This window comes from Pleurodeles waltl, chromosome 1_1 (genome assembly GCF_031143425.1).
Source record: "Pleurodeles waltl isolate 20211129_DDA chromosome 1_1, aPleWal1.hap1.20221129, whole genome shotgun sequence".
NCBI lineage: Eukaryota > Metazoa > Chordata > Amphibia > Caudata > Salamandridae > Pleurodeles > Pleurodeles waltl.
Genome location: NC_090436.1, coordinates 441,628,080 through 441,655,205, shown reverse-complemented (window position 1 = coordinate 441,655,205; position 27,126 = coordinate 441,628,080). Strand labels below are relative to the sequence as shown.

The 27,126-nt window shown below is 47.3% G+C and overlaps 1 protein-coding gene across 2 annotated transcripts in view; it reads left to right on the top strand.

The window, feature by feature from the left end:
* ANKRD34B (ankyrin repeat domain 34B) overlaps positions 1–27,126 on the top strand; it is a 230,833-nt gene that overhangs the window by 10,109 nt on the left and 193,598 nt on the right. The gene's annotated exons all lie outside the window — the stretch shown is intronic.

The following is a 27,126-nucleotide window of genomic DNA, read 5'->3' as shown; positions in this document are numbered from 1 at the left end:
TGTGAGTCATATTTATCTTAAGTTGCTCTATCAGGCTTGCCCCTATATAGTGGAAGCAATCTAACTTTTTACTGAGGCTTGAAATAGTTTTCTGGAGGATCAGAATAGGATTACTTTGCCAGAGGTTCTTTAGTAGGGAGCAGCGAGACATCAATTACAGGCTATCTATTCTTAGTTGTCTTGAAATGTGGAAGATGGGAGTGAAAAGGAACAGAAGATGTGCACTACAGAAAACAGATGTGGACCATGACAGCTGACAAGTTGGTGGTAAACAGAGATCTGATGTGTGCATCTTCCTCCTCTTACCACAGGAGGACACCTGGCCTCAGAACAAGCAAGGGTTTGTTTCCTGTGGGAATTTTCTTGGGATAGCTCCTTGGTAAGGATTCAGAGCTACACACACTGACACTGGAGTCTTGCTATCTTGGAACACCACTTTCATGGATTAGTTTGCACTAAAGTAATGGGAGGTACTGAACAAGGCGGCTAGTTTGTCTGTGGGAAGCTTTTCAGGATAGGTTCATTGTTATCACTCATCACTATCAGGGGCTAATGTAAGAAGGGCCTTCCACCAACCGCACCCCAGAACATACGTAGATTTGGAAGAAGAGAAAAGGATGAATGTTATGCTATGTCTGCCTAGATGAAAAAGAGGTCTGCGACCTACAGTTCTTAGTACCCACAGACCAATTGTGACTCTCAAGGGTCAGATCAGCTGGTCCCCGGTGGTCCCAGGAACATAAAGGATAAGGCAGAAGAACCTGTGAAGAACCAGCAGACTATTGGAAGTTGCCAACTGTGCTGAAGCACTGGCTATAGAGAGTGATTTTACCTTCCTCACTCTGTGTCTTTGTTCTGGAGGCTGCTTGAAGGTTTGGGAGCTTGAGGGGTGATCAGAAGAAAGAACTTCAGCAGCCAATAAAGTAAGGAATTTTGACCTCTGCAGAACTTGGACAGCTTGCAGAGGCCACCAGACAAAGGTGCAACCATGATAGGCAAAATTTCCAGGTTCACCTAGCTTTTTGCCACAAGAAAAAAATCATAATTGGGACCTCACAGTGAAGGATTCCAGCCTGTGGCTCAAGATCTTGTCCTGCTGGAGGATTTCGATCTCCATTAATTCTCCGAAGCCCAAAACAAATAAGCAAATAATGGGAAACAACAAAAAAATCTGTAAAGGGGCAAAGCAATTTTTGCTGCTATATTGTTCAAGTTTGCCTTGGCCTGAGCTTTTTCCACAAAAACTCAAGACTTCAGCAGAAATCTGCATCCAAAGTATCTATGCTATGGGTACCCTCACCATCTAAAGTGTCCTGTATAGCCCCACTGGACCAATAAAACTGTGAAGAACCGCCATGTCTGTATCAGCCAAATACTCATCATGGTCGGTCTGAAAAGGCGTGTGGTTCTCAGTTACTCACACCATTGACTTACCTATTTTGCATCATTTAAGTTATTACATTTTCCTAATTTGGTTTGGGAATTTTATTGAGTTCTTGACTTTAATGTTGTTAGGTACTGGAGAAGTACTTAACAAACAAATCTCTGGTGGGGGCGTGGCTAGGCCTGCCAGCAAGATGGCTGCCACGCTGTGAGGCTCTGCTGGGCATTGGGCCTCTTTCTTACATTTATCCTGCTGGGGCGGCGCATACGAGCTAAAGTTTAGCCCTGAGGCCCGTTGGAGACTGGAGAGCTGCTGGGGGACTTTTGCGGCTGATATCCTCCGGAGACTGCTGCTGCTGACTGCCCCGACCCTCCGGAGACGGGCCTTTGTTTGGGCGAGGCCTGCGGCTGGTGGGCACACCCACTGGGCCTCCTCCACATTGTTGGTGGGCCCCGGGGGCACGGTGCTGTCATGGGTTGCGGCACCCGGAGATATGGGGGAGTGCGGTGCTCTCCCCTCTGGGACCAGATCGGCGGCTGTATCGGGCCACGGCCCCTTTCATTGCTGGTGCGTGGGGTGGCTCCCGCGGTTTGGGCCTGCCGGGCTGCCTGGGCCGTCAGGGCCAGATTCCGAGTCGGCCTCTGGAGCGATTGCTGGAGGTGAAAGGACGGCGGGGACGGCGCCTCCGGGTGTGGAGCCGACCCGAATGAATTGAGGTGGAGTGCCGGTTGGGCGCTCCATTGTGCTGTCTGGGAGGAGAGGAGCCGCAGGTGGGTCGCCCTTGTGGTCCGGGGGCCTGGCGGTCTCTCGGCCACGTGGGTCCTCTCTTGTTCCTGCTTGCTGGGGGAGACTTTCGCCGGCTGGGTCGAGCCGGGGGGGCCAGCTGCAGTACCGGGTGATGGTGAAGAGTGATTTTTGCATTACTTACCCCTGATTGCTGGTCTTTCCTCAGGAGACCACGTTGCTTCACTGTGTGGGGTTGCCGGGCAGGCGATTACCCTGGCCGTTGGGCGTTGGGTGGCCCTGTGGAATTGCCCCACTTCCGGACCTTCCTGTGTTGCCGGGGCTGCGCGCTGCCGGCGGGGGTGCGGGGCTGCCTGACGGGGGAGCCCGGCGAGCTGGCCGTGGACCTGGAGGCCTGGACAGTTGAGTCCCATTGCTTTGAAGGCGCCTGGAACAGACTTCGGTGTGCTCCCCCCTGGCTTGCTGTTTTTTGAATGGTGGACGGGAGTTTGCGTTTCATCTACGCTCTGTCAACGGTTCGAATATGGGCAAGACAGAACGGAAACAGGCCAAGCTTACCTTTGAAGGTGGGAAAAAGAGGGGTGGCACCTCCACCCCTAAGCTTGGGGAAGTGCCTGCTGAGGAAGGAGCTTGGGAGACCTTGGTCAAGGCTATGTTATTCGATCTCAAAAGTAGCCTTACAGGCATTGATGCCAAGCTTGACCATCTGATGGTGCAGCTAGACCAAATTAAAGCCAGGGTGGACGATCATGACTCTTGGTTTGACCATTTGGAAACGCGCACCTCGGAGCTGGAAGATCAACATAATGGTGACCGGGAGCAATTGCTCCGAATGGAACGGGTGCTTGAAGTTATACACAATAAAAATGAAGACTTGGAGGCCAGGTTACGCTGCAATAATATCCGCATAGTGGGTCTCCCGGAATTTACAGATATGGGTAGAATGGAAGAATTTGTGGAGGGCATGCTTTCAGAGCTCTTTCCTGGAGAGCTTTCCCGGATGTTGGTGGTGGAGCGGGCACCGAGGTCCTTGTGACCTCAGCCCCCGCCTGGAACCCTGCCGCGTCCCATCATTATACGTCTGCTGAATTACCGGGATAGAGGTACTGTTCTTCGACTGGCCAGGGAGCGGCAGCCTGTGGTCTATAAGAAGACTGAGTTGAAAAATTTTCCGGACTACACCCCCAGTGTGCAGGCCGCACACAGATCGTTCCTGCCAATTAAACGCACCTTGAGTCAGACTGACGCTAGATTTTCCCTTATCTACCCGGCAAAACTGAGGGTGCAACATGGTGGTAAACAGTATTTTTTGACAGACCCAAAGCTTGCGGCTAAGTTTGCCAAAACGGTACCTAAGAGGTCGGCGGCGACGGTCTCGGATGCCCTGGGAACTGAGAATGCAGCCTTAAGTGATACTGACTAAATGGGAAAGGGTGCTGCTGACTGGGGCTGTTTTTTTTTTGTTGATTGCTGGGTGACACAGCTCTGTGGTTCCGCCCTATTGGCCGCCCCACTGTTCGGCTTCTTGTTGGCCCTTTGCCCTCCTCCCCCTGTCCCGATCAGGGTAGCGGGATGGATGGCTTAGCTCTCGCCCCTTGGATGAGTCCTGTTGATCTGATGTTTGTTATAAAAGCGGTTAATGTTGTTCAGGGGGGTAGGCTATATACTTTGACCCTGTTTGGGGGTCTGCATGGGTGGGGGGTGCGCATGTTCTTGTTCCGGCTTTCTATTCACTTCCCATCCTCTTCCTTTTTCCTTCTCCCCTCTTACGAGGTTGACTGGCAGGGTGGGGTGCTGTGGATGTGCTACGCTGTTGTTGGACTGAGTTGATGGTGCTGGGAAGTGAGACCTTGGCCCGATGTCTCACTTGGAATGTGCGTGGCTTGAATGACAGACCTAAAGTGCGCCTTATGTCAGCTTATGTTAAGCGCCAGGAAATAGATATATGTATGTTGCAGGAAACCCATTTGGTGGCAGCTACGCAGCATCGGCTAAAGGCAGGCTGGATTGGCGAGTGTCACTGTGCGGTGTTCTCACGCTACGCTCAAGGGGTGGCAATTCTGCTCCGCAGGGGATTGCAGTGGCACACTCAGAAAGTCATTGTAGATCCAAACGGCCGCTGTGCCTTGATGTGTTGCACACTGCTGGATAGAGCTTGTAGACTTGTCTCGGTCTACGGCCCGAATACGGACAACCCTGAATTATTTCGTGAAGTGTGGCATTCGGTTGAGTCGCTGGGTAGCGGCGCGGTGATTTGGGCAGCGATTGTAATGTAGTTCTGGATCTTGCGGTGGACAGTGAAAGCCAGGCCAGGGTGCAGCATGTTTCTGCTGCCAAGGCTCTGTCGTCAGTTATGGTTGAGGGAGCTTTGGTGGATGTATGGAGAGCTAAACATGCGGCTGCTCAGGAGGGCACATGTGTTAACTATGCTCATAACAGTTGGTCCCGCATAGATTGTTGGCTGGGCTCGAGGGACGCGGAGCTCTGGGCGCAGTCGGTAGAGCATATGCGGGCACTTTATGGGACTCCTTTAAGGTAGTGATCCATGGCGTTTGCCTCGCGAAACAACATGGCGTGTTAAAAATGTTGCGGCGGGAACTGGCTGATTTGGAGGATCAGATTGCGGAGCTGGAGCGGCGCCTGGTGGCGGACTGGTTGGGTGCAACGCTGGCAGCTCTGCAGGATGCTGTTTCGCGATATGAGGAGGCCTCGCTTTGGGAAATCTGCTTCCTGGGGAAATACACCAAGGCGTAACACTATGGTGAGGGGGAGAGGGCCGGGCGCACGCTGGCATACATGTTGCGCAGACCTTGGGCTAGCAATTACATTAATGAGATAGACAGTGCGGAGGGTGAGCGGATGGTGGGGACGGATGACGTTATGCAGGCTTTCACTAAATTCTTCATGGATCTCTATGCTGAGCCTTCTGGACTGGACGTCGGTGCAGCTCGGGACTACTTTTCTGAGATTTCCTTGCTCTGGTTTGATGATGCGCACATGTCTTATTTTGATGCCCCCTTTTCCGTCGAGGAGGTTTTGGTGGTGATTCGCGGTTTGCCCAGAGATAAGTCCCCTGGCCTGGATGGCTTGACTCCAGCGTTTTATAAGGAGTATGCCGATATATTGGCTCCTCACCTTCTGGAGTCTACGAAGGAGTCTATGGAGACTGGGGTTCTCCCTGCCTCTCTTCGCGAGGCTTTGATTGTTACGATTCTCAAGCCGGGTAAGGATCCGCATTGCTGTGACTCATATCGCCCGCTTTCTATGATCAATATTGATAATAAAATCTTGGCTAAGATGATTGCTGCACGGTTGCAGCCGTTACTTCCTAAGTTGGTATTGCCGGATCAGTCCAGGTTTGTGCCTGGTAGATCTACGTCTCATAATCTGCGCATGTACTTTGCGATTGCGAGCATGCTTGACTCTGAGGATGATGCGGCAGCAGTGTTTTTGGATGCCACAAAGGCTTTTGACTCGCTAGCATGGGAGTATATGTTTGCATTGCAGAGGGGGCTACCCTACTGACAGCTGCCTATCTTGTTATCCTAGTATGCAAATGATATCTCGCTGTATGTGTGTGAGCCAAAGAAAAATTTGGATGTGCTCTTGGATGAGATAGTGCGATTCAGCACCTTCTCCGGTATCGCGATTAACTGGTCTAAGTCAGTGGTAATGCCCCTCTCTGTGGGGACGGCGGTATCCGATTGGATGGCCGGTGTGCTATTTGGGAGTTTGGCTAAGCCGAGACGTGGAGACACTTTGGATGGCCAATTATGACAGGGCGATTGCATGGTTGGAGGACAAGGTCGAGGTGTGGCGTTCGCTGCTGCTTTAGCTAATAGAGCGCATTGCGATTGCAAAAATGGTGGTGGTGCCTAAATTCTTGTACCTGTTCCTGAATCTTCCTCTTATTCTCACTGCGATCTTCTGCGGCACCTTCGGTCTGCTCTGATACGACTAGTTTGGGCGGGTGGGCAGCCAAGAATCACCTGGGAGAAGCTGACGCTCCCCTTTGAGCTGGGTGGTCTTGCTGCCCCTGACTTGGAGCTTTACTACTATTGCGCTCAGGCCCATTTTGTGTACTACTGGTTACACCCTATTCGGTATTTACCGCAACTTGCGCCTGAAAGCGATGCAGTGTGGCCCGACTGCTTGTCTAGAGTTCTTGGGGCCCTTCCCCGTCAAAGGGTGTGAGCACGGTGCAGTGCACGACCAGGGCGTGGACTGCAGTACTGCGCCGGTCTGGTGTGGGCCCGCCGTTCACTCCCTCGATGTCGGTGCTTGATGTTGCAGATGAGGGGATGTTCCGTGATGTGAGACTGCGTGATTTTCTTTGGGAATCCAACCTTACTGAGCTGGGTGACTGGTTTGAGGATGGGCCGTGATACCGCGCTGCATCGGCTGTATGTGTTGCGTGTTTGCGCGATGCTGTGTGCCCGCTTCGCTGGTCTCCCTGAGACCCCGCCGGTATGTCGGGCTCTGGAGATGCTGTGCCGGGCCCCGTAAGCTCATTACTAAGTTATACAATTGCTTGCAAGATCAGCAGGGTGGTGCTGAGATGGCAGCTAGAGCTCGCTGGGAGGCGGATGTGGGTGAGACTTTTTCAGAGGAGGTGTGGCGGAAATGCTGTGCACATATGAGGGCCTTGTCCCCTAACTATAGGCTGCGGCATATACATTTCAAGTTTCTGCATCGCCTATATTGTACCCCAAGAGGTCTTTACACTATGGGACTGCACGCAGATGTGAGCTGTGAGCTGTGAGCGGTGCCGCGCCCGGATGCCGATTTTCTGCATCTTGCGTGGTCCTGTGGGGGTGTTCTTGCCTACTGGATAGAGGTAATGTATATGATGGAGGAGATAACTGGCTTGCAGCTGCCTTTTTCCCCTAAACTTGCGCTGCTTGGATATGTCGATGAGGTGCCATTGGCCCATAGGAGATTGTGGGCCTGTTGCTGCTGCTTGTGAAGCGCAGGATCACGATGTGTTGGGGTTGTGGCAGGGCTCCCCACGGATCTGATTGGATGTATGATGCCTCGTTCTGCCATGAACAATTGACGATTTTCTGGGAGATGGTTCCTGGGGGTGCCCGGCAGCAGGATATTTGGGGCCCGCTGTGTGCCTTTCTGGAGTCATTGAAGTAAGGCTGCCTAGGCGTAAACTGGTGGGCCACGCGCATGGAGTTCTGGTTGATGTTGTCTTCTTAGGCGCCATGGCTGATATGTGTGACTTGTAAGTTGCCCTGCCCTCCTCCCTCCTTTCCCTGTTGCTCTTCCTCTTTTTCTGCAGTTGGTTATGGATGTTATTGCCCTACAGACGCCCGTCACTGCTTCCCTTGTCCCTGGACTTTGGATGCATAATGTTCAATAACTTTGTGGTCGAGGTCTCCACTGGGCCGGCTGGATGGACATGGAGCTGAATTCCAGTTGCAGTTATCTCTGGTGTTGATGGGCTTGGTTCAGGTCTCTTGTACACTGATGTGGGACTTCACACTGTATTAATTTTGTCCTTTCTGTTCTAAGGGCTACTTTGCTGTTTGTCTCTTATATGTTGAAAATAATAAACAAATATAATAATTAAAAAAAAAATCTCTGGTGAAAAGCCTGCCTCTACAGTCCTTATTGTGAGAGGTATATGACAATTATGAGGTCCGTGGAAGCACTGCAGACTTGTCTAATTTCCTGCATGGGAAGAAAGGTGACTGTCGTCTGATGTTGTATTCCCACCACTCTCAGAGCATAGGATGTGAGAGAGAGAGGCTTCAGAAATGTTCCTAAGACAATCCCATAGAGGTAGTGGTATTTTCTGAGAGTAAGGGGTCAATGCATTGCCCTCAAGGGAGACTTTCATGGACCCTGAGGGTGCTATGTAGCCCTCAGGTAGATACACAAGACTGGACTTAGTAAAGAATAGACAGGACAGTGCACCGTGGTGGTCGCATTAGGAGTGGCTACCCAAAGCGGTGCAATAACAGACGTTGTCACCTCATCTGCCAACAGTAGTGTCTGAACTTAAAGACACTGAACAAAAGAACGAGAAGACTGATATAAATCATCGACCTGAATGACGTTGGCATGTTTCCATGTGGATGTTATTCACAATAGCAATGATCGATTTCAGTAGTGGTGACCGCAGACCATTAAGCCAGGGTTCGTTCACCTGCTGTTATGGGAAGTTACGTTGTGATGGTGACGGGGTCCAGTAGAGGATTGAAGTTGCTGCATATGGAGGTCATTTTGTTACAGAAGAATTCCGAGACCTTGTTGTAAAGGTCTTGTGAGAAGGTGATGTTGGTGGAGGTGGCAGGAAGCACAGCAAAAACTTTGATGATGGTGAAGATTTCCTTCCTGCTGCTAGTGCTGGCGTCAATGTGATCTGCAAGTGCTATGCGCTTGGTGTTTCAATAACTGTTGTTGGTAGCTGGTTTGTAGATGTCTTTATCTGTGGTGCCTTGACTTGTTCTCCATTTGTCAACCTGAGAACCTCTGTGTACCAGCTGACCTGTGGTAGGGCTCTTGTGCTTGAGGGGAGCTAAAGTGTCGGTGCATGCAGCGATCCAGCTGTTGAAGTTTTTGATGTCTCTCAGCAAGTCAGGCCAGTGCTTGGAGAGGGCAGAAGCCCACTCCTTTTCTACTATGCTTTTTCCGCTGCGGCGGGCAGTTCCGGTGGAGGTAGGCCTGTGATGGTCCAGGATGAGTATGCTGAAACTGAGGGGGGAGTGGTCCATCCAAGACATAGTTGCTGGCTTGTCAACTGTGATGTTGCTGATTCAGGAGAAAATCGTCTCTAATAGGTGTCCGACAGTGTGGGTGGGTTCAGTAACATCCAGGATCAAGCCTAGGTTTCCAAATATTTTGGGTCGTTGTGGTCTTCTAAATCAAAGTTAAGGTCTCCGAGGAGGATGAAGATACTGGCTTTCATGATGAGGGGTGCCATGAAGTCCGTGATGCCACTGGCGAAAGTGGTGCGCTGTCCTGGTGGTCCATATACGAGGATTGCACCTGGAGAGAGGTTGGCTGTAATGTGTATCTTGAACTTGAGGTTTCTATGTAGCTTGTGGTGGTGTCCATGTTGGTGGTGCAGCTGGTGGTATCTTTGAAGATGATGGTGACTCCACCCCCGGCTTGTGCTGATGGTCTAGGCTAATGATCTTTTAGCCGCTGGGAATGGCTGTAGTGATGTCCAGTGCCGAGGTTGGTTTTAGCCATGTTTCCATGAGGTCTGATATCTCTGTGGCTTGTTTGGTGAGCAAGTGGGTATAGAGGAGCATGCATGCAGGCGTGGCTTGTTGCTTGGGTAGTGTTTGGTCTGTGTGAGCAAGTGGCTGGTTTGTGTGAGTGTGAGCGAGTGGGATGCTGGGTGCTGTTGGTGCAGGAGTGGTGGGAGTAGGATGTGCATGAAAACTTGATGGAGGCACATGTGACTGCTCCCTCCGTGTTGTGTGGTGCAATGTGGCAGCAGTGTAGCAAGCAGTGGCTGGGGTCAAGAGCATGGAGTAGTGCATCAAGGAATCTGTGGAAAGGGGGAAAACCATGTTTCCTGGCAATGGGCATGGTCCAGGCGAGGTCCGGCACAGATGGACTTGCCTTTGGTGCACCACAGCGTGTCTGCCCTTCAGCCACAATAAATAGGTCTTGCAAGGGGGAAGGGGCACTGGATACCATGGGCTTCAAACCAGTGATGTCACTTCCTGTGCATAAGTAAATAAATATAGTCAGAGAATAAGGGGAAATGCAAGTCTAAATTAAAGATAAAAATATGAGACAAATTCACAAAGACATTAAAAACATGTAAGTCTTCAAAGTCAGGGAAACGACCAGAAGTCCAGGTGTAAGCAAATATGTAATAAGAGAGAAATCCACAAATTTCCAGTTTGGACAAGGTTGCCAGCTGAAACAAGGCACCAGTTAGACAGTTAAGCACATTATTATTATTCTCTCAGCAGCCCAGAGACCATTAACTTGTCAACCATTAAAAAGGCTGAACAAGTGTAGGGGCCATGACCTCGGTGCAGCAAAGTTGGGACTCAAACATAAAGGACAAGGGCAACCATTACAAATTAGACAGTACAAAGGTTATGTGATCACATCACTTTGGCTTGTGCAAGAAATCATACCAGTAAAAATGCGCACTTAGATTTCAATGACAAGAGCCCAGTCAGTGGTTCTGAAATCCGAGTGGACTTAAAAGGTTTTTATTTTTTCTCATTAAAACAGTTGGTAGAAATATGATTTTGAGCAATGTGTTTCTAAGTTTTTAATCAAAAGTAAAGCATTTAGACTTGTCTGTATAGATATGAAAGCTGGACGACAAATAAAAATGTTCGTCGAAGAACTGACTCCTTCAAACTCTGCTGCTGGCGAAGGCTTTTGCTAGAAGGACGGACCAATCAACATTTGACCCGCTCAAGACGAAACTTTCACTTGAATTTTTTATGATATAAATTAAGCGCAAATATTAAGGCCACATGTGGAGGCAAGAAAACTCCTAAAAAATATTATGTTAGGAACTACGGAAGGATAACGGGTAAAGAGGAAGCCCAAGATCATGGCGGCTAGACATAGTCAAGAGCAATTGAAGGAATTTTTTCCATTGAATCACCAAGAGTCGGACATGACTGGCTGAATAAAAACAACAACATAGACTTCACTGTAGACGCAAGAGCTGGACTAATTGCTAGTGGAGAAATTAATTATCCAAAATACTAACAGGGGATGTGACAGATAAATAAATCATATTTTTGTGAGACAGAACTTTGTAAAATAGAAAGCCAGCATAAACTAGCAAGACATCCAGTCCTTGATTGCACCAACACAGATTCAGAGACGATGAAAATCCTCAGATGACACCCAAAGTTAGAGTTGGGTGTCATAGGTATACTTATTAAGAGGTATGGATAGAGATGCAGGAAACAGTCACTCCCACTCCTAAAACATCCATGTAGATATTAAATAACACGAGCACAGCAGCAGAATTCCGAGACATAGCACAACAAAGGTGAAAGGTACTATATCGTGATGCACAAACCTCAACAAACTAGGGGCCTCGTTTGGAATGAAATGTCGGAGCGCGAAGCTGCGCCAAATTTGACAGCTATGCACTCTGACATTTCAAAAATGCAGGGATGTGCCGCGTTTACAACATGTTTTCCTTAGCACTGTTGCTAAAATTAGCTGCCTAACGCCAACGCAGGCACCCTTGCACCATAGTGCAAGGGTGCCTGCGTTGCAGGGAATGACAATTTATGTGCAGGACGGTGTCCCTTCCTGCACATAAACAATCAAGAATGGCAATTTGTTACTTCAGAATGCAGCACACATAGAAGTAGCAAATCACCATTATTGAATGATTATTGATGTGCAGGAAGGGACATCTTCCTGTAAATAAACAATCATTAATGGCGTTTTGCTCCTTCTATGTATGCTGCAGAATGCAGCACGCATAGGAAAAGCAAAACGAGGAGAAATAAAAGTATTTCTCCTCGTCACGCCACTGTAAAGCAACCCCTTGGGTGGCGTTCGTCTTTGGTGCTGCCTCAGGTTTACAATTCTTGTAAACCTGGGGCAGTGTCAAAAGCAATGGGTGTTGCGTGGAAACGCCCACGGAAATACCCATTGCACCCCCCTCTGCCACAGAAAACTGCTTATTTACAAGGCGGCGTTAAGCCATGAAAAGTGGCTTAACGCCACCTTGTAGATATAGAAATGGGCACAGCAACAATGGAGCATCGCTGAAAATTACACTCCAGTGGCACTAGGGGTTTATAAATGAGCCCCTGGTATGCCCAGAGAGGTAGCTTTTAAACCAGTCAAGGACCTACTTACCCAATCCCAGACAAAAGTTTTATAAGTCATGGAAAAATCAACCCCACCATTCAATCCATACACGGTGGACCACAGTTTGCATTGCTGTGCCCCCATGCTACATTTAAGATGTCAACCGGATTGACTAGAATGAAAAATGTTGTGCTCAATGTTGTGATTATAGAGTTTATAGGTTGTTCAATATTCAGAAGGCTTACCCACAAATAGCAGAATAGTAATAAGAAGAAATATCAATGTTGGGTTTTTTCCACAATGTGAATGCTAGAACGGATTTCAGGGAATCATGAAACCTATCCTGTGCAAAAGTACTATTTATGATGGAAATCCTTCATTTAGAGAAAGTTACAGGGCGTTCCTTCAAAGATGCAGCCAGAACAACACCAATGCAACAGAACGTAGCCTTCATAAGGGTCAACACATTGTAAAACAATCTACATTTTAAGGACAACAATTCTCCCACATAACAAATGTGTTGTTAGATGAAGCAGTAGAAGCACAACAGATCACACCTTTGGCAAATATGTTGGAACACATCAAATAGACATTTTTATTTAAAAAAACAGCTGACATTAATGTTGTGGTGCTAGAAGAATCTATAGCTAAGGATCAAAGGGAATTCTTGCATTGGTTAATGGCAGCGTACAACACGTCTTAAGCTTTAGCCACAGTAGCCTTAATATGAGATGCTTTGCACTGTAATTGTTTTTATGAGCACTGCTTAGGTAGAAAGTTTAGAAAAACAGAAAAGGCCACATTAATTTTGCCAGTTTATTTTCACCCTGGTTATTTATAGCTCTTACAATACACAAATCATTGCAGTGCCAGGAGGCTAATTTTTCAATGTTAGCGACCACTTTATTGAAGCAATGTCATCAGAAAAGAAGGTGGTCACTGCCTCGTACATGATTTTTAAGGTACTAGGGTCATTACACATATCAGGAATTATGTTGTACACCAAATTTTGAAAATGTTCATATGGTAGGCTGAAAGAGATGTGCTAAGATAGCCCATTAGGTAAGTGTTAAACCCTTGTAGTGTCTTGCACCTATACTAACATAATTATCAAATGCTACTTCTATAGAGGCACCTCAAAAGGCACAAAAGCCATCACTGAATGCAGATGCACCTGCAGATAATAAAGGAAGGCCTGCAAGCAGCACATTTACCTTGAGTTTGCGCAGCAATCTGTATGGAAAATATTTCCGTAATCACTATGAGCAACACAGCAACATGTATGAATGTGCACCAGCTGAAATTCTGTCTCTATTTTTCCTGCAGTCTTTCTGCTTCTGATGCTGTCTGTAAGAAAATCAATCCATTTCATTTTCTAGGTTTTTCATATTGGTTACTGCAGGAATTTGGCTCTGTATATACTATTTCAAAGTAAGAAATAGTGTGCACAGAGTCCAAGTGTTCCCCTTAGAGGTAAGATAGTGTCAAAAGTAGCTAATTCTAATGCTCTATTTTGTAGTAGTGTGGTCGAGCAGTAGGCTTATCAGAGGGTAATGTTAAGCATTTGTTGTACATACACAGGCAATAAAGGAGGAACAGGTTCAAGATTTACATTAAACACTTTAAATGTAAGGTACTTCACTTAGATACTTTAGGAACTTTGAATGAACACAATATCATGTACAGTCTTTGTAAAAATGGCAATAAGCTATTTCAAAAGTGGACACAGTGTAAAAATCAACAGTTCCTGGGGGAGGTAAGTAAAGGTTAGTTTTGAAGGTAAGTAAAACACTTACAAGTCTCACATTTGGGGCATAGGTAGCCCACCGTTGGGGGTTCAAGGCAACCCCAAACTTACCACACCAGCAGCTCAGGGCCGGTCAGGTGCAGAGGTCAAAGAGGTGCCCAAAACACATAGGCTTCTATGGAGAACAGGGGTGTCCCGGTTCCAGTCTGCCAGCAGGTAAGTACCTGCATCCTCGGGGGGCAGACTAAGGGGGGTTTTGTAGGGCACCAGGGGGGACACAAGAAGGCACAGAAAGTACACCCTCAGCGGCAGAGGGGCGGCCGGGTGCAGTGTGCAAACAGGCGTCGGGTTTTGTATAGAAAGTAATGGAGAGACCCGGGGGTCACTTCAACGATGCAGGCAGGCACAGAGGGGGCTCCTTGGGGCAGCCACCACCTGGGCTAGGCAGAGGGTCAGCTGGGGGTCGCTCTTGCACTGGAGTTCGGTTCCTTCAGGTCCTGGGGGTGCAGTGTTGATTCCAGGCGTCGGGTCCCTTGTTACAGGCAGTCGCGGTGAGAGGGAGACTCTGGATTCTCTCTGCAGGCGTCGCTGTGGGGCTCAGGGGGGTCGTCTCTGGTTACTCATGGGCTCGCAGTCGCCGGGGAGTCCTAACTGAGGTGTTGGTTTTCTGCAGGTCGAGCCGAGGCGTCGGGTGCAGAGGGTGAAGTCTCACGCTTCCGGTGGGAAACGTGAAGTCTTTGGAAGTTGCTTCTTTGTTGCCAAGAAGTAGCTGTTTTTGAACAGTTCACAGGAGTTTCTTGGTCCTTGGGTGCAGGGCAGTCCTCTGAGGCTTCAGAGGTCGCTGGTCCCTGTTGGATGCGTCGCTGTTGCAGTTTTCTTCGAAGTTGGGAGACCGGCCGGTAGGGCTGGGGCCAAGGCAGTTGTTCTCTGCAGGGCTTCAGGTCAGCAGTCCTTCTTCTTTGTTAAGGTTGCAGGAATCTAGTTTCCTAGGTTCTGGGGTGCCCCTAAATACTAGATTTAGGGGTGTGTTTAGGCCTGGGAGGGCAGTAGCCAATGGCTACTGTCCTGGAGGGTGGCTACACCCTCTTTGTGCCTCCTCCCTGTTGGGAGGGGGGCACATCCCTAATCCTATTGGGGGAATCCTCCACTCTCAAGATGGAGGATTTCTAAAAGCAGGAGTCACCTCAGCTCAGGACACCTTAGGGGCTGTCCTGACTGGTGGGTGGCTCCTCCTTGTTTTTCTAATTATCTCCTCCAGCCTTGCTGCCAAAAAGTGGGGGCAGTGGCCAGAGGGGCGGGCATCTCCACTAGCTGGGATGCCTTTGAGGCCCACTGCCAGGTGTTACAGTTCCGGCAGGGGGAGGTGAGAAGCACCTCCACCCAGGGCAGGCTTTGTTCCTGGCCACAGAGTGACAAAGGCACTCTCCCCATGTGGCCAGCAACATGTCTGGTGTGTGGCAGGCTGGCAGAAACTAGTCAGTCTACACTGGAAGTCGGGTTGGTATTCAGGGGGCACCTCTAAGGTGCCCTCTGGGTGTATGTTACAATAAATTGCACACTGGCATCACTGTGCATTTATTGTGCTGAGAAGTTTGATACCAAACTTCCCAGTTTTCAGTGTAGCCACTATGGAACTGTGGAGTTAGTGTTTGACAAACTCCCAGAAAATATACTCTTATGGCTACCCTGCACTTACAATGTCTAAGGTTTTGCTTAGACACTGTAGGGGCATAGTGTTCATGCACATATGCCCTCACCTGTGGTATAGTGCACCCTGCCTTAGGGCTGTAAGGCCTACTAGAGGGGTGACTTACCTATGCCACAGGCAAGGTGAGGTTGGCATGGCACTCTGAGGGGAGTGCCATGTCGACTTTGTCATTTTCTCCCCACCAGCACACACAAGCTGTGAGGCAGTGTGCATGTGCTGAGTGAGGGGTCCCCAGGGTGGCATAAGACATGCTGCAGCCCTTAGAGACCTTCCCTGGCATCAGGGCCCTTGGTACCAGAGGTACCAGTTACAAGGGACTTACCTGAGTGCCAGGGTTGTGCCAACTGTGGAGACAAAGGTACAGTTTAGGGAAAGAACACTGGTGCTGGGGCCTGGTTAGCACGGTCCCTGCACACTTTCAAATCATAACTTAGCATCAGCAAAGGCAAAAAGTCAGGGGGTAACCATGCCAAGGAGGCATTTCCTTACAGTTACCTCTTGATATCTGGGGCCCTTGCCCTATACCAAGGCTGGAGCCGCCCAAAGGGGCCCATCTACATGTACTCTATTTACAAGGAAAATAAATCTTAAGTTGCCACAGCATTCACATTTTGTAATCACCTGTATGTGTGCAAATGATTTTCTCAGTTACAAAGTGCAGATGTGAGTTGTAGGAATAAAGGAAAAACATTTTCACATTACCCTTAAAATATGATTTGCTTTTAGCTGTGCAGCATCATTGCAGGGCATGTTTTCCATTGATGAAATATTAATTTAGTATTATCTGGTCCAGTCCGGGAACAATACTGGTATGGTTAATCCTTTATTACCCATTGTATTCCTTCTAGTTTGAAATACTAAAAATACTACTCCAACGTTTAGTGAAGTGCATCCAAAGGGAAGTGCAACCGGCATCCACATATACTTCACTCCATCTGCAACCAGATCCAGAAAAGGGCAAGTCAGAGGAACGCCACGCAATGGCTATGACAGGGAATAAAGGGAATCCCTATGCCTGCTCAGTCATATCTCTCTGAAAAGCTCTCATAGCTCACTGCCCCATTAAACTTGGGAAACAAGACAGACATCTGGAGCCAAACTCTGCAAGAAGGCAGGATCAGATGAGGATCTGGGAGTGGAGATATAATTTGTACTTAGTTAGAGTAACTGGTAGAGTGGGGAGGGTGATACTCATTTAATGGTTTCTGTGGTGAAAGGCACTATGGGATAGCTTGTGAGCTGAAAACATATGCCCAGAACAGGAATGTTGTCACATTACTGTAAAATATGGAGATTGAAGCCCAGCGTTTTAGTCCTATTCTTGAAAGCCGATCACCAAAGCTGGCTAGTGTTGCCATTCGACGTGCCTTGCTTGATTCACTCTCAAGAACTAACTGCCTGAAACAGATGAAGAAAAGAAAACATCCCAGCTTGCTGTACTGAGAAAAATACTGTCTTCCTAACCGAGGGCTTTGAAAATAATTGTTGGTGCCTTGAACCTCTAGGGCAAGCTAAGGCCAGAAGGGTGCTCCACACAAATAGTGGCACTAGCCTTTTTCTTACTTGAAAGGATATAGAGGTCCAAATCGCACCAGGGAAGATTGCTTGACCCTGTGTAATCCCTCACCTGTGGTTGGAGAAGGCAGAAGACACATGATCAAAGGTTGCCTACGAGAAAGAGCAATGTGATCTAGATGACTCCAATTTAGCCTTTCTCATGCTCTGAACTTTTTTGTCAGTAATTTATGGCAACAATTTGACCACTCAAGAGACCTTTCTACCTTTGTGTGTCAAATCTCGGCTACTACTTCCACCCTACCCCACTAAAGGTATCTGACCTCCAAAAAATGTCAACGCACAAAGGTAAAGCCCAGGATGAACTATCAGTGTTTACCTGTCTGGAAATCATTGTGAAATGACTGCAAAGGCTGCCTGGGTCCAAGTTACAACACTGCATTTTGGGCACAATTCACAAACGGCCTCTGCAGTCGTGGCAGAGGCTTCGCGCTCGAGGCGGAATGTCCGCATTAGCATGCTGTTAGTTTTTGCTATACCTTTGGAACTCTCATGTTAGTTTCTTCAGTTTGGTGCCATTGCCAGTTTACTAATTAATTTTGTCTTTTTTAACTAACTGATTTCTACATTTTAAGTTATTTCTTAACTTTGTTGTTGTTTTGTTTAATTGATGCACAAGTACAACATGCTATTTATCTGAGGAAAATTGTTGCTGCTTTAGGCAAGCTCCCAATGGTGCGCCAGGAACCCCTCACAGAAGAGTATACCATTTAGAGGTCGAATTGTTTGGACTTGTTAGGAGCTTATTGACAGCCACATCAAGATTGTGACCTCTTTAACCCTTAGCTCAGCAACCAGATTTCCTACATTCCAAGAGTGAGGTAGTGTTCTATGTCCAGCCACATCTGGAAAATGTTATGCAGCTGGTAGCTTATAGGACACTACCTCATACTACCAGAGTCCTATGGTCATCCACATCTAAAAAATGCTATGTAACTGGTACTTTATGACGTACATCCACCCTTGCATTTGGTCATGTTAGTAAATAGTCACCCAATGGGCAGGGTGGCTAGCTCATGGTACTGCCACAGCTGTTTTACTACCTTTCGGCTCTCCTGCTCTTGCCCCCCTCACGTTCTTCTCTGAACTTAGGTCACTGCTAGTGGAACTGATTTGAGGCAAAGATTGGTGCACAGTAGCATTGGATAAACTATGCAGCCCCCTACTAGAAGGTGGGCTTGGTGCTCCCAACTTAGAATTTTACTTTGATGCTGCCCAACTACAATGGCCTTTACAATGACTTGGATGAGCTGTATGTGGTGAGAGATCTGTGATCAAGCATCTATTGTCGACGACTCCCATGTATACATGGCTTTCGGGCCTAGGTCCACGTGAAGAGATGCCACAGATGGCCGTGGCCAGACGCAGCTGCAGAAATATGTCCTTGGCCGTGGTGCTCCCCTTGTATTCTCTCCTAATACCGATATGGCAGATGCTGGCTCCACAAGACCTTACCTAACATCACAATGTGTCTTACTGGAAGGCGGCAGGAGGGACTTGCACTGGGGACTTTTATGCAGATGGAGTGCTTCGCATCGTCCCCGAGATCTGTGTGGTGTTTCACATACTGGCAGGGCAGTTATTGACTTATGTGGCTGTCTCTCAGGCACTGGTCTAGACTGGGGGTCAAGAACGGATGGAGCCTGCGACCACGTACCTGCTTCACACCATGCAGTCATAACGAGGTACAAGTAAAGCCAGCACGGCTCTGTATGCAGTTTTGCTGGGGCAGGGACTGAAACCATATTCTACGGCAAGGGACTGCTGGATGATGAACCTCTGCCACCCCTTGATAGACAATGGTCCAAAGCCCTACAACAAGTCATTTAACTCCATTCAACTACCTACACCAAATCTACCTCACACCCCACCACTGACTTCTCAGGATGCAGGGTCCTGGACGCAGGTTTCTTCCATATAATGTGGGACTGCCCAGGGGTGTGGCAAGTCTGGGAGGAACATAGCAGTCTTACAGTCACCCAGTCATGCTTACTGGGTGGCCGACCCAAGGCTAAAGAAGACAAGTATCTCTATAGTCTTCAACCTGGCACTCGTGTTGTGAAAATGCCAGATCTCAATTGCCTGGTAATCACAGGCTGCACTGGACAAATAGGTCTGGACCCACACCATGCTGCGCTGGGCAGGGGCTAAGGCTGGGGTGCTATTGGACACTTGGCAGAAGGGGGGGATAAGCAGGGACTCTCAACAAGGGACATATACTTGCTAAAGGTGAAGGCAAAAGTGCTGGAGACGAAAGACGATGCGAGACCTTTATGGCCTGGATACGCATAGTATACTGACCTGGAGCTGACACACACAACACAAAGGTGAGCACCAACAGATTACACTGTGAGGGCTCAATGCAGGTTACACATTTGCTCAACGCACAACTGTTTCACTTTCTTGAACAGGGTTCATCTACCTCCAGCCCGAGAATCTTTTACTACTGGAATAGGCACAGAGATCCGCACCAACACAGAGGCGCCACGACTAAATCCACTGCTACACACAATATCATAAAATCAACTCAAAGTAAAACAATGTTGACTGTGATACGCATTGTATGGGAAGCGGGCCAAGGGAGCCCATACATGGGCATGTTTGTATTACTGCTGAATATAAACGATAAAACGATGTGATAGTAATGTTAGTAAATAGCAACCTGGGCTACTCCTGGTCAGACTTCCATTATTAAATAAGCCTAAAGGTAAACTAGTTTCCATTGCTGCTTTAATCACTTTAAGAACTCAGATTAAGAAAAACTAGGAGATCCTTTCCACCTAAAAATCCCTAACTTCCCCCCTCATGTCAATACTAGCTACACATGTACCATGCCAGCTTGTTCAATATGTTGTACCCCGCAAAAGTAGAAGTTTGAGCTGCAAACAGCCACCAAAACCTTTATTGGTCTCTTGAAGATATTTAACGAAACCACTTCCATGCAATTCTTGGGGTTGTAGCCTTTCATCTAAAATCCATCATTATTTTTAACTGAACCCTTTTGGTGCCAGGCCTCGATCGTGGAAGCACTGCCCTCCCCAGCAAGTCCCGCTCAGGCCCAAAACTTCCCCTGTTCCCATGACCATAATACAAAAGCTGCAAGACTGCCTGCATACAGCCAGCATAGAGCCCTTCTAAAGGTATTTTACATACTTTCTCTCTGTAGATGCTACCTCTTACCTTGCTAGCTCCCAGTTATCATGGGGCAGAGTTTAGCATTTCTGACAACATTGAAGGTGCCATTGATTTGTCTTTGGTAATGCACTAGCTCATGGCGTCTTTTTGGTTTGCAGCTGTGTAAATTTGTATGGTGTGTGTCCTGGTTGAGTTTCCAGGTGGCAGCACTTCACTAAAATTGCATGCTGTGAGTATTTTGTTACCTGCAGCATCTCTATGGTGCTGCAGGCATGGAAGATTAGGTGGCAGGTAGTGTGGCAGTCTATGCCAGATTTTCCTTATTTGGTTAAGGTCTCCTCTTACAACTATCCAGTTTTGAATTGCCAGAGGTAACATGGTGGCTTATACTTTCCTGTTTCTTTCCACAGGTTTACTTCCTTTGCAATACATTATGTGTTACTCTTGCAATTATGCTTTACTTCCCATGCCTATTTTTGGCTATAAAAAGCAGATCAATGGTGAAGGAAATTAGGATTCTGTCTTTACTGTGGGCTGAAAGGACACTTGATCAGTGAACGTCCAACTCAACCTAAATGATCTTACAAATCGTTGGAAAACTTGCAAACTCACCTCTTCAGCAGGGATTAGGGGCAGATTCTAAGGATGTTTCCCTGCCTCATTTGTTCTGGATTTATACTTCTGCAAGGGAAATTAGTAATATTTTCTGTCTGGCATTCAGTTCCTGTGCTTATTGATTGTGGAGCTTCCAATAATTATATAAACAGCGGATGGACTAATAGATATTCTCTTCCATTTAGAACTAAGGAAATTCCTTTAGCAGTTCAAGCTGTCAATACAACTTTTTTTGCATCTGGTCTTGTAACTGAAGAAACTGAGCCCTTTGCCCTCCAACTTGTAGCTCACCAAGAAACTGATTGGTTCTGATTCACAAAGATAAATACACACTTGTGTGTATGTTTACAATTATTTGCTATCCACAAAGGGATTTACAAGTAGTATTTTTTACAAGTGCTGAGTCTCTGCACATAAAAAGATAGGGCATTGCTCTTAACTTATCAGTATCACAGCCGAGGATGAATGGAAGACTACCTGCAGAGCACCTTTTGAGCATTACAAATATTATGTATTGTTCTTTTGGCCTTTCAATACCCCTGCTGCCTTTGAGCATTTTCAGATTTAATACTCCAGTCTGTAATTGTCTGTTTAGACAACAAACTGGTCCTTTCCAAGAATCCAAAAGACTAGCCTAAGTATGTTAAAGAGGTCTTGAAAAGCTTGGAGGAAAATAATGTGTTGGCCAAACCTGAGAAATGTGTCTTTGATGCTGATTCTGTAGAATAGCTGGGATATATAATTTTTGTGTAAGGTTTGACCATGGATAATCAGAAGGTGAAAGCAATTTTACAGTGGTCCTTTCCAACGTCAGTAAAAGAGAATCAAAGCTTCCTGGGTTTGGTGAAATACTATTGCAACTTTATCAAGGTCTTCTCAAGATTGTTACAGCTATAATTGGTCTTCTTACAAAGAATAACACATTTAGTTGGAACCAGGAGTCCATGTAGGCCTTCAACAAGCTAAAGCAATCCACAAAGGCTCCTATCCTTCAACAACCAGATATCCCAAACACTTTGGGGGTGATTCTAATTCTGGCGGGCGGCGGAGGCCGCCCGCCAGAATTCCGCCCCCATAATACCGCTCCGCGGTCAGAAGACCGCGGAGGGTATTATGAGTTTTTCCCTGGGCTGGCGGGCGGTCTCCAAAAGACCGCCCGCCAGCCCAGGGAAAAACTCCCTTCCCACGAGGATGCCGGCTCGTAATCGAGCCGGCGGAGTGGGAAGGTGCGACGGGTGCAGTAGCACCCGTCGCGTATTTCAGTGTCTGCAAGGCAGACACTGAAATACCTTGCGGGGCCCTCTTACGGGGGCCCCTGCTGTGCCCATGCCATTGGCATGGGCACGCCAGGGGCCCCCAGGGGCCCCGCGACCCCCCCTACCGCCATCCTGTTCATGGCGGCTTTCCCGCCATGAACAGGATGGCGGTAGGGGGGTCAGAATCCCCCATGGCGGCGCAGCAAGCTGCGCCGCCATGGGGGATTCTGAGGGCAGCGGTAAACCGGCGGGAGACCGCCGGTTTACCCTTTCTGACCGCGGCCAAAGCGCCGCGGTCAGAATGCCCTGCGGGGCACCGCCGGCCTGTCGGCGGTGCTCCCGCCGACCCTCGCCCCGGCGGTCGAAGACCGCCGGAGTTAGAATCAGGGCCTTTGTCCTGGAAACGGATACAGGTGATCAAGGTCTTGGAACATAACTAATTCAATAAGGCCTCAATAAGGTGGAACATACAAAATCTTTCTTTTCATGAAAATTAACCCCTGCTGAATATAAATATTTGGTGCTACAGAAATAGCTGCTGGGAATGAAAGAAGCCTGTGTACAGTGGCAACATTTCCTTCTAGTGTCTCAAGTCGAGGTATTGGTTCATTGTGATCACTGGAACTTGCAGGTTCTTTAACAGGCTGAATGCTGAAACAGTTATAAAGCTCAGTGGGCCTTTTAGCATCAGTATGATTTTCTAATCACATATTTATCTGGAAAGATGAATACTGTTGCTGACAGCCTCTCTAGACAATATACCAGAATAAAGTAATTTGGAACTAAAGAAAGGATTCTTCCTCCTAGTGCCTTTATGACAGCAACATTAACCACCACTTTCTTAGGCCAAATTTGTTGTGTTAACTAAATATATAAATCAAACCAGTTTCACTAGTATCATCCTTTTATAAGTTCTAAAGACAATCTAATCTTTTATGAGTTTAGTCATCATTTCTAAGAATCTTTGAGAATTTGGTGCCTTCACTATCCCAGGATTAATTCATTTCTGGCTGTAGGGGAATGAAAACCACAGAGAAGCTACTAAAGAGGAAATTGTGGTGGCCTAGGGCCAGATGTAGCAAAGGTTTTTACCCATTCTGTGTCTATGGGAAAAAGTGTTCGTGCATATGGCCCCTAGTCCCCAACAAGATGTGCCTGAATTTTTAAGCTCTTGTGAAACTAGCACTTAGAGTAAAACAGAAACCTAGAAGGCTGGTTTCCTTGTAAACTTTGAGTTGCCAACAAGACCTTGGCAGATAACATATGATTTCATTGCAGATTGGTCAAGTTATCCAACTGTTACCATTATAGTGGTAACAGTCAATTAATTAGCCAATTCGTGGTAATGTAGCGATGCATCAGAAAAATGTGCGCTTTGGTACGACAGTTCCTAATGCCATGGATGCGTTGAATTGACGATACGGCGCAATATGCCATAAGGGCCCATGGTGTGTCAAAAAAAATGGCACATCTATGGGAGGGATGTCGCAGCCAAAACTGACGCATGTTCTGCAAAAGTGATGCTAGGCTGCTTTGCAGCATGTAAAGGAACGCAAATCAGCTTTGCGTCACATTGGAGTGAGTAATACGTTGGAAATCCTTAAAAAAGTGACATGTTTCAGAATAAAACATTTCCCCATAGATAGAAAGGAAAATATAGAGCAGGCAGCAGCAGCCAGGATGACAACCCCAGCAACTCCAGCAAAGGCCAGGATGTTCAGACCGAAGTACAGGGGGAGAGGAAGAGTAATTTTAGTGAGGAGGAGAATCAATACTCATAACTAAGGTAACAACGAATGAATATCAGCTCTTTGTCACCTTTAAATTACCATTAGGGAAAAAAGATGCCATATGGAAGTCCATAGTGGATAAAATCAACAGTGTAGGGCAAGTCAAAAGGACAGTGAGAGACTGCAAGAGGCACGATTACAAGCGCAGGACCAAGGAGAAACTGGCAAGCAACTTCAAGGCAGCAATGCTGACTGGAGTAGCAGGAACTGAGGTCCTGAGAAGCTGACGTCCTTGGAGGAGCAGGTGGCAGCAGTCAACCCAGCCGAGCTGGTGGCAGGGTTAGAAGGAACTGACAGTGCAGCCTATGAGGACCAACAAGACGCACAGGGTAAGTGGCAACAAGATATGTTATGCTCAGCAGTGCAGCATGCTATGTTTCTGCGATGCACTGAGTGTAAGGGAAAGGGTTTGTAATGGCCACATGTCCAATCACACATCACAAAAATGTAACTTAACATAACCACTCACATGTTGCACAGCCTAGTCAACATCTGTCATGTATATTCAGTCCATGTGTGATGTGTTGCACCAGTCCTGCTTCACCTATGGATACTGTGACTTGCTGGGTAATGTATCACATTAGTGACCAGGACTACAAGTACCACAGTACAAAGCAAAAGATCTGGACTGGAACACCACAATATGCCAGGACACTGGAACACTGACCACCCTTACTTGGATAATGCATGCCCTTTTACACCATGAGGCCAGTGGGTTTGTCTTGGGACCATGCTGGAAAATGTGTACTGCAAAGCAATGTTATGGAATGGATTTGTCAGAGGACCAACCCCTCACTTCATAGGGGAGTCAGGTGTTGGGCACGTGAAGTACCACCACATAGGACCATGTGAAGAGAAATGTCCGGAGGGGAATAATTTAAACAATATTGGTGCTGGGCATCAAAGCAAGTGACCTTCATGTGCTGCCCGGCACCACAGGGCAAGGGCAGAAATGCACAGTATTTACGAAATATGGCACATTCCTGTTCCCTCCCTCAGCGCTGGCACCGTTATGGCTGACTAGCAGCAATGCAGGCACCCTTGCACCATTGAGTTGTGTGCAGGATTGTTTCTGATTTGTGCAGGAAGGAATACCTTGGAATGCCCTCCTGATGCAGAGTAAGGCGATAGAGCCATTTGCCCTGGCTTGCCTTATTCCATATCTATGAGGCTAACCAAAGCCACGCAAATAGGCTTTTGTGTGGCATCATAGGTATGGGTACTGCTGGAGCGTCAAAACAAGTGTTGCACTGGTGGCGCATGGGGTTTGGAAATATGCCACTAAGGGCCTGATTTATACTTTTTTAGCACCGCATTAGCGTAATATTTTGATGCAAAAGCAGCGCAAACTTAGAGAATATAATTGAATTTTTTAAGTTTGCGCTGCATTTGCGTAAAAAAATGACGCAAATGCGGCGCTAAAATAGTATAAATCAGGCCCTTTGACCCTTGCATGAAACTATGTTGCACACAGCTGCACTTATGTAAGCACACAGGTGTAGCCTGCCATGGTAGCCAACACCCTAACTCCTGGTTTGTAAAATAACTCGGGTGATACAAGTGATGTATAAAATAGGGAGATTTGTGTAACTATAGATGGTGTGAGACTGGTGGGCCCCTGGTAGTGCTGTACAATGTAGGTGTGGCTGAGCATATTGAACTGGCACTGTGTTTTAATGGGGACACATTGCATAGCAAGGAGGTGAGAAGTGGCGTGTGTTCTGCAAGTTAGCCTGAGCTATACACATGCACTGGTGTGCTTGATTGTGTCACACATCTGTTGCAGCTGGAAAGGGATGACATAGAACAGGGCATAGGTGAACTACATCCTACATGTGATGTGGACCAGGCGAATGATGTACCATATGTCAGGAGAGAGATGGAAGAAGAAATCTTGTCCCAGGCTACATATGTTAAAGCTGGAGGATGACTGTTGAACCTGGTCCTTTTTGCAGGGTCATCCCCAAACTTTTTGCCTTCTTCCTCCTATATTTTCGAACCAGTTTTTGTTGGCTTTAGGACTCTAGGGCACTGTACCACTGCTAACTAGTGCTAAAGTGCACATGCTGTCTGTCTAAATGGTATTAGCGATTGACTTATTCATGATTGGCATGTTATATTTACCGGTAAGTCCCTAGTAAAGTGCACTATGTGTGCCCAGGGCCTGTAAATCAAATGCTACTAGTGGGCCTGCAGACCTGATTGTGCCACCCACATGAATAGCCCTGTAAACATGTCTCGGACCTGCCACTGCAGTGTCTGTGGATGCAGTTTTCAACTGGCAGTTTAACCTGGCAAATGTACCCACTTGCCAGACCCAAACCTTCCTTTTTACTACATGTAAGTCACCCCTAAGGTAGGCCCTATGTAGCTGCATGAGCAGGGTGCAGTGTATTTAAAAGGTAGGACAAGTACTGGTGTGTTTTACATGTCCCGATAGTGAAATACTGCCACAGTCATTTTTCACTATTGCAAGGCCTATCTCTCCCATTGGTTAACATGGGGACTACCTTTAAAAACCTTTTAAGTGCAGTTTCCCATTGGGAGAAGATAGTGATTTGGAGTTTTGGGTTTCTGAACTCACAATTTAAAAATAAATCTTTTGGTCGGGTTGATTTTTATATTGTCTGTTTGAAAATGCCACTTTTAGAAAGTGGGCATTTTCTTGCTTAACCATTTTGTGCCTCTGCCTGCCTAACAGTTGGGCTGTTTGTGAATTCCCTTTAAACAGTGACACAAAGGGAGCCGAGGAGTGCCCTGCATATCCTGATGAGACTCCTAGGATAGAGTGGGGAGGGAGGACATGCACCTGAAAAGCTGCCTGTCTTCACACAATGCAGCCTCCAACCCCCTGGTGTGTGTCTGGGGCTAGACCTGGGTAAGGCAGGATCTTGTGAACAACAAAGACTTTCCTTTTAAGTTTGCCCACATCAGAGGCAGAAATGAGTATAAGTAGTGGACTCAAGCCCCCAGAATTTTAGATTACGTCTGAATCAAGAGGAACTTCTGCCAATGAGAAGAGCTTGATGCTTGGGGAGGACCTGCCACTCTGCTTGCTGACTAGAGTAAGGGTTCCTGCTTGGACATAGTGCAAACTGACTGCCAACCAGGGACCCCATTTCTAACAATGATAAACTGGGGAATTCAGAAATGACAGGATGACTTAGGTTGCCATAACTTTGGGCAGGATTCTGTGATGGTTTGATGCTGAGAAGTATGGCTAAAGTTGTGTGGCAAACCAGGGTAAGTACATGTCATGCATTATCAAAACTACTAGCATATGTAGGTACAGCCTGATACATAAGTTAGAAATACAGGAAGCCATGTTATGCAATTAGAGGTGGTAAATCTAATTGTCTGCTGTGGTGTCACTTGTGAGTCAATGTATGATTAGCCAT